The sequence below is a fragment of the Sus scrofa genome, chromosome 14 (assembly GCF_000003025.6).
Source record: "Sus scrofa isolate TJ Tabasco breed Duroc chromosome 14, Sscrofa11.1, whole genome shotgun sequence".
NCBI classification, from domain to species: Eukaryota; Metazoa; Chordata; class Mammalia; order Artiodactyla; family Suidae; genus Sus; species Sus scrofa.
In genome coordinates, this window is record NC_010456.5 from 48,745,039 (window position 1) to 48,752,968 (window position 7,930).

Consider the following 7,930-nt stretch of genomic DNA (forward strand, 5'->3'; position numbering starts at 1 on the left):
CAGATCCAAGCTGCCTCTGTGACCTACACCACAGTTCATGGCAATGCCAGATCCTTAACCCACTGAGTGAGGCCAAGGATAGAACCTGAATCCTCATGGATGCTAGTCAGATTCGTTTCTGCTGAGCCACGTCAGGAACTCCTCATCAAGATTTTATAGTTTTCAGTACACTGATCTTTCACTTCCTTGATAAATTTAAATTTATTCCTAAGTATTTTATGCTTTTTTGATGCCATTGTAAATGAGATTGTTTCATTTATTTCTAGATAGTTTACTGTTAGTGTATAGAAATGTAAGTTTCTTGTGTGTTGATTTTGTATCCTTCAGCTTTACTGAATTTGTTTATTAGTTTGAACAGTTTTTTGTGGTGCCTTTAGGGTTTTCTAGGTATAGGATCATGCTGCATAATCAAACAGAGATAATTTTACTTCTTCTTTCCAATTTGGAGACTTTTTATTTCTTTTTCTTGCCTAGTTGCTCTGGGTACGACGTCCAGTATTATGTTAATAGAGTGGTGAGAGTGGGCACACTGGTCTGGTTCCCGATCTTAGAAGAAAAGCTTTCAGGTTTTCACCACTGAGTATGATGTTAGCCATGGGCTTGTCAGTTATGGCCTTTATTGCGTTGAGGTAAGTTTCTTCCATATCTGTTTTGTTGAGAGGAGTATTTTTTAATCATTAAAGAATGTTGCATTTTGTCAAATGCTTCTTTTACATATATTTTCAAGTGTGTAGATGGGACCGCAGTCAGTGAGTCAGCCACAGGGCATGGGCTCGCCTTCTTAAAATACTTCTCATTGGATTCCATCTTGCATTCCATCTTGGACTCTATCAGGGATTCATAATCTCCTACCTGGATCTCACAACTCCCAAAGGCATTTTTACCCAAGGAGGGCTACCAAATTAGTGTTGCTGAGGGAGGATACTAGCAGGGGACCACCTATTTCATCATCTTGTCGATGTCATCTCAAGAGCCTCTTAGCATTTTGAAGATGTCTTTTTCTTGGTTGAACATTTTCTTGATTGCTGTCAAACTTTGACTATTTTCCATTGCTCCCACAATGTTCTGGGTTTTTGTTGTTGTTGTTGTTTTTAATGTTTCTGTTGGGGAAGAGAATCATGGAATGTCCCAGTCCACTATTTTGCTGATCATCTCATGTTGATAATGGAGTTCTGCAGGGTGAGGCATCTCATCCGGTCACTACTGCTCTCCCCCACCCCACCAAGGCTCTGTGGCTTCAGCCTGATCCTGGGTCAGGCATTCATGCAGCTTTGTCCTTTCCTCTTCCCTGTAAGCAACAGCTCTGTGCATTTCTGACCGTTTAAATGCAGGACAAGAAGTAAAATTGAAGAAATAAAAGCCTCTTGGAAGAGGAAAATCTAACAGATCCCAATACAGGAAAATCGGAGTAAAGCTAAATTATCTAAACCATAATTTAACACAAAAGAAGTTTTCAACCCAACTGTATCACACTAGAAAATAATTTTAAAGCAAGGCCTTAGAATAAAAGAAGAAAATGTCACCCCAGTGAACCTGGAGTCCAAAACCTTCACACACCATGAGGAAATCCACAAGAGAGGAAGGACATGTCAAGCTCCCACAAAAGGATACATATTTATAACTTTCTTTTACCAAATAAATTAAGGCACCAAGCAGCAGGTCTCCTTTGGATCATTCTTCTTTCTGAGTAAGGAGCTTCTGTCGGGCATCACATTGTCCTCTTCCTTTTGACCCTCTGGGCTCCTGTCCCATTCTGGGGGCAGGATGGAGGTTCAAGGTGCCACATCCCTGCCTTCTGCAGCCTAGGCTGTGTGGCTTCAGCCTCTCTGCACTCCCATGCTTTCATCTCAGGCCCAGGGACAGGGAAGAGGAGGAGGAGGGATCCTAGGCATGGGGACACCTCAGAGATCTGTGGGGCCACAGTTCATGGACATTGACCAGTCTGGGAAAAATTATAGAGTAACGTTATGACGTTATTACTCCAGAAGAGGAGCAGGTTCTCCTACCCTCTCTGGGAGATCTATATAGAAGAGTTGGTTTGAAAACTGTTTTTGCATACATATGGGTCTGGGTTAGTGCTTGGGAATGTTTCCATCCACCCCCTGCATCCTCATCTCCCTGTTGCTGTCACAGTGGCCTTCTATCTGTGATGGCCTGTCATATAAAGCACTCCTCCCCTCCCCACCTACAAGCCTCTCTTTTTCCTTTTCTCACCTGCCTAGCCTTTCCCCACCTCAGCACCCACAGCCCTTGGCAGATGCCGAAGATTTCTGCCACCTCCTGGATGTCCCTTGCCCTTAAACGCTGCAGAGCTTTTCTGCCTACTATTTCCTCACTTTACAATGTCCCTTCTGCTATCCCTTTAGCACTGGAGTTCTACCGCCTCCTGGAGACCCAAATACAGTAAGGGACTGTGTTAAGCGCTATGAACAGTAAGGCTAGGATAGCACTTGACATGTGGCAGTCGTGAAAATAATGTGCACTGCAAGCTCTCACAACCCCAGGATTATCAGGTCTTTGGAGGAGAGGGAATTCACCTTGAACCGGCAGGGGATGTTGTGAGACTAATCGTGGGTAATCTGCTTTTGGCTGCTCCCAGCTGGGTGAACCCAAAACTTGAGGGCCGGAGACGTTTGCTCACCATTCTGGGGTACTTCGCAGCTGCGTCCCCCTGAGGAGGGGCATCAGTGGAGTCATGGGTGATGATCTATGAATTATCCAACAGAAGCCTGGGAGCCCTACTCAAGTTTTCTTGAGATTTAAAATAGGTAGTTGGGCTCTGCAGACTTCTGTGATTTAGAATTTTATTGCTTTGGGTCCCCAAAGGCACTATTAGCATATGATATTATATACATGCAAGCCATATTATATTATATAATATATGATTTATAACATGTCATCTATATTACAGCATAGCATAGCATACTATACTATAAGAGGCATCTCATGCTGATTCTCTGGCTTCAGGTCAGGTGGTGTGGACTCTCTAACCATCTCTGGGCTGCAACCTGAGGAGGAGGCTGAATTTTACTGCTCAGCATGGACCACAGCCTTGGTGCTTACACAGAGCTTCAGGTCAGGGGGAAGTGAGGCACAAACCCTGAGCACCCCAACCTCACCCAGCACTTCAGGGAACTCACAGAGCACGGTTTGGCCCATGAAAAGACAATGGCTGGGTTCCAAATGACAATAGTATGTGCTATTTAAGAGCATTAAAAATAAAATGAGGGAGTTCCCATCGTGGCACGGCAGAAACGAATCCAACTAGTATCCATGAGGATGCGGGTTTGATCCCTGGCCTCTCTCAGTGGGTTAGGGATCTGGCATTGCCGTGAGCTGCCGGGAGCCGAGGAGATGCAAGGACTCAAAAAAAGGACCTTGCCTAATGGCAGAAAAACCTGAAGGCAAGTTCCTAACCAAGGAAGGGAGCTCACCTGAATGGCACATGCTGAAGGTGGGCCTCTGGACAGAATGAAAGCTCACCTGAACGGTACAAGAAGGTGGGCCTCTGGTCAGGATGAAAGCCTGCCTGCACGGTACAAGCTGAGGGCAGGCCTCAGGTTACACAGCTCTCATTTTGATGTTGATGGGGAAGAATTGGGGCTTTCCTAGGAAAACAATTTCCATGTTTGCGCTGGAGAACATGGGTTGTTTCTCGGGTGACCCAGTCTTTCCTGCTGTTTTATTTGTTATTCAGTTTTCCTCAGTCTTTCCTGATTATTTACTTATTATTCTTATTTTCCGTTCTTATTTTCCTGTGGTGATTTGTGATTTAACAAAGTTACAACAATAATATAATAAGAATTTCATCCCGAAGGACTTTTCCCTATTCATATCCAACTTAATTAATATAGAGTGTTTATCTACTAACTAGTTACAGTAAACTTTAGAGTTAGGATTTTAATGAGGTTCATAGAAGTTAGACATATATTATTCTTGACCAAAAGACACCTAGCTATGAGCTATAGAAGCTTTTAAGTGATATCTAGTTAAGTTGGTTTATATTTTCGCACACTGTCTCCCTGCCATAACGCTTTAAAGATAAGCACCAGTCTAAAAACAAGGTTTGTGAATGTCAAATTCTTGTGTCTGTGAACTCTCCAAATTGTAAAGACAGGCTGGCCATGGGATGATTTGTACTGAGTCTCCTCCTTTCCACATGATGTACTGTACCTAATTGCCCTTAAATTGTACTCACTAAGTTTAGTTAAGATAGAGATCTTTAAACATGATGTATTGTACCTAATTGCCCCTAAATTGTACCCACTAAGTTTAGTTAAAACAAAGATCTTAAAACATGATGTATAGTTGCTACACCATGTAACAGTTAACCAATGTACTTTTAACACTGTGATGTAATGTGTAGTGAAAAACTGTCTATATAATCAACCGCTGTTGCCAATAAAGTTTGAGCAGTCCACCACCCTAAAAGAAGGGACGAAGAGGCTGTCTCTGTGTTGTACATTCGCTGATGCCATGTCCCTTTCCGATCGGGATGTATACTCCCTGGCCGCCGGAGCTGGCCTCCGGCAACAGTGAGCTATGGTATAGGTCACAGACGTGGCTCGGATCCTGCATTGCTGTGGCTGTGGTGTAGGCTGGCAGCTGTAGCTCCAACCGGACCCCTAGCCTGGGATCTTCCATATGCCGTGAATGTGGCCCTAAAAAGCAAAAAAAAAAAAAAAAATTTTTTTAAAGAGCTAAAATAACTGGACCAATGGAATTGGTAAGTATACACACATCACTGTGAATATATTTGTAGCAACTTACACACACATTCACATGTAGTAAAAATTGGTATAAAGGAATACAAGATTTAGCTAAGGGAATATATATATTTTCTTTTATGTTCCAACCGGAAATGCTGGATTCACATGCTCAGAGGGTCCGCCTCTGTGACCTTGAGTGGCTGTTCACCAGGGGCATCCCCTCTTTCTCTGCCCCTGGCATATGCCCTGACACCTGACTCTAGGGATCTTTCTTCCTCTCTGCCATGGAGACTACTTGACATCCTACAGATCCAAACAGAATTTGTTGAGGCTACTTTGGCCCAACTTTCCTGTTCCCCTCAACATGCATATAGGATAATTTCCTGTGTGTCCGTGTTGTACCCACTAAATGCCCTTTCGCACACATGAGCAGTGTCTGAAAACAGCAGGCAAAGGTGGAGCTGTAGGGGTGTAGCTGACAGAGACTGACATTAAAAACATGTTAATTTTCCATAGAAATAAAAATCCAGATGTGACAACAACACTGTTTCAGTGGTGGATCTTCTGAGGCCTCTATTCACTCTGCTATCTAAGGAAGTGACACTGGGGGAAAAAATGACGGTACAAAAAGGACACTGCTCCACGTGCCAAGTGTTATCGCAGTGACTAGAGAATGTAGTTAGTCCCTCTGGCCAGCAGGGGACACTGTGTGTGATGTCCTGAGAGTGCAGTTGTTCTAGACAGCTGATAAACTGCTCGGCTTACTCTAGGGGATTTGGACAAACTGTGTGCTCACTGATGTGTGACTTTTCTTCATCTGCGATGCCTTCTTATCACCCTGTGATGCCTCCTTATCACCTCATGGGTTCCTGGATCTTGGTTTCCTATTGCTTCAGATTTGAGTCATTTCCTTTCCCTCTCTAGAGTCTTTGCCCAAACCTGGTCCAGGAATGGCTGATAGACAGCGAGGACCCAGAATGTGGATAGAGTAAGTCTGTTCCAGGAGAGTCTGGATAGGGGGCAAGACACAGCCTGTGGGCATAATCCCCACAGTGGAGCTTCTGCAGATAGAGTTCTGAGTCGTCTCCAACATGCCCTAGAGCCCTTCCCCTTAGCCTTTTATAAGTGGGACATTTTCCAAGGGTTTCGGTGAAGGGGTTCCAGGGGTTACATAGGTCCTACCTTTAGCCTCTCGTCTGCAAGAAGCAGTCCTGTGCCTCGGTGTTTTGGTGTATCTCACAACCCTGTGTCTCGGTGTATCGGTCACTTGGTTAGAAGGTCACCACTTTCTGCAACGGAAGCCTTAGAAATGAGGGCAATTTTGATGCAGTCTTGCATCCACAGCTGTCATCCCCAAGCCCTGTAAATGTGAGGTTTGTTGTCCATCCTCTTACGGACCCAGCTCCAGCCCTACTTGTCTGTAGTCTTGCCACCAGCCTATTCCATTAAGGGAACTGGGAGATCAGTGTGTAGATGCTCTTGGTAACAGGCCCACTGAGCTTGGACCTGACTGTGGTCCCTAAGGCAGTCTCGGAACCTGGCTTAGTCCTGCTCTAATGTGACCTGAGGCATTTTTTGTCCACTCAAGGGCCTTCTCAAGGGACCTGGCAGAACCTACACCCATAGGCACCCAGGTTAACCAAACATGGACTCAATCGCTGTCCTGGAAGTGGTCCCACGATCCAGCTCCAGTTCTGTTTTACTCTGGTCCAGAGGCAGTCTTGCTCAGCCAAGGAGACATGATGGGAACATACTCAAGGACATGATAAAAGGTTTGTTACCTAATAGGCCCGCCACTCTTGGCTTCAGCTGTGGACTTGGCAACAGGTATGAGTCTGTTGCTGTTGGATGAAATGCTTGTATATGTCTTTTAGGTCCATTTAGTGTTGTTTAGTTTGGATACACTTTTTATGATGTTCTGCCTGGATGATCAATTCATTGTTTAAAACGGGGTATTGAAGTCCCCTGTTATTTTTATATTGGTATTTTCCTCCCTTAGTTTCTGTTAATGTTTGCTTTATATATCTGGTGCTCCAATGGTGGGTGCATGTAAATTTATGATTATTATATCTCCTTGATGGATATTTTTATTTTTATATAGTGCCTTTCTTTGTCCCTTTTGACCAGATTTGATTGATTATATATATATATATATATATCCCTGTATTGAATATATATATATATATATATATATATATATATATATATATATACGTTTGAATGAAAGTATAGTCACTCCTGCTCTCTTTCGGTTACCATTTGCATGTAATATCTTTTCCCATCTTTTCACTTTCAGTTTATGTGTGTCCTTAAATTGAAAGAAAGTCTCTTGTAGGCAGCATACTATTGGATCTTGCGTTTTTTTCATTTAAAAAAAATCTATTCCACCACTGTATGTCTTTTATTTGGAGAATTTAATCTATTTGCATTTAAGGTAATTATTGATACTGTCTAGTTTCCTTTGGTAATGTCATATTTGCCTGTTTCTTCATGACCCATGTAATCTTGTGTTTGTGTCTGTGCATTTGAAGGTGTAAAACAACTCTTCCAGTCTTTATAGACTCCTTCCAGGGTGAAGACTTTCTCTTGTCAGTTCTCTGGGCTAATGATACTGTCTCAGGATCACAGTCAAGCAGGGTTGGAGCAGGCCATGTGGCTGCTGCTGGGTCCACAGTGGAGTCTGCAGTTTGCAGGCCTGGCTTGGGCTGGTATGGATTCTGTCTAATCCCTAGGATTAGATGGGACTGCCTCCAGGACCTCAGTTCGTAGGGGTATTGCTGGTGTACGTTCCTGCTTCAGGGTCCAGAGATGTAGGATATCTGTTATCAGATGCACAGATGGGCATGACTCTCTCGGGGTTTCTAGGTGGGCTCCTGTCAGGTCACTGGGCAGGTGGCTAGGCAGGCAAGATTGGCTCCAGATTTCCACTGAGAGGGACTGGAACCTAGTTACAGGGCTATTTCATGGTCCATGGTTGGGACTGATGTGTGGAGGCCTGCCTTCTGCGGCATGGATGGGTATGTTCCCGCCAGGCTCCTCAGGGAGCAAAACTTCCCCTGAATTACAGCTGAGTGTTCATGGAGCCTGATGCCATGGCTGCTTTAGGATCCAAGGTTGGAGCAACATCAGTGGGCCTGTCTTTAGAGGCCCAGTTAGATAGATTGTCTCCTCTGGGTCTCTGGGTATGCAGGACCACTCCTGGACCACAGTTGAGAGAGGCT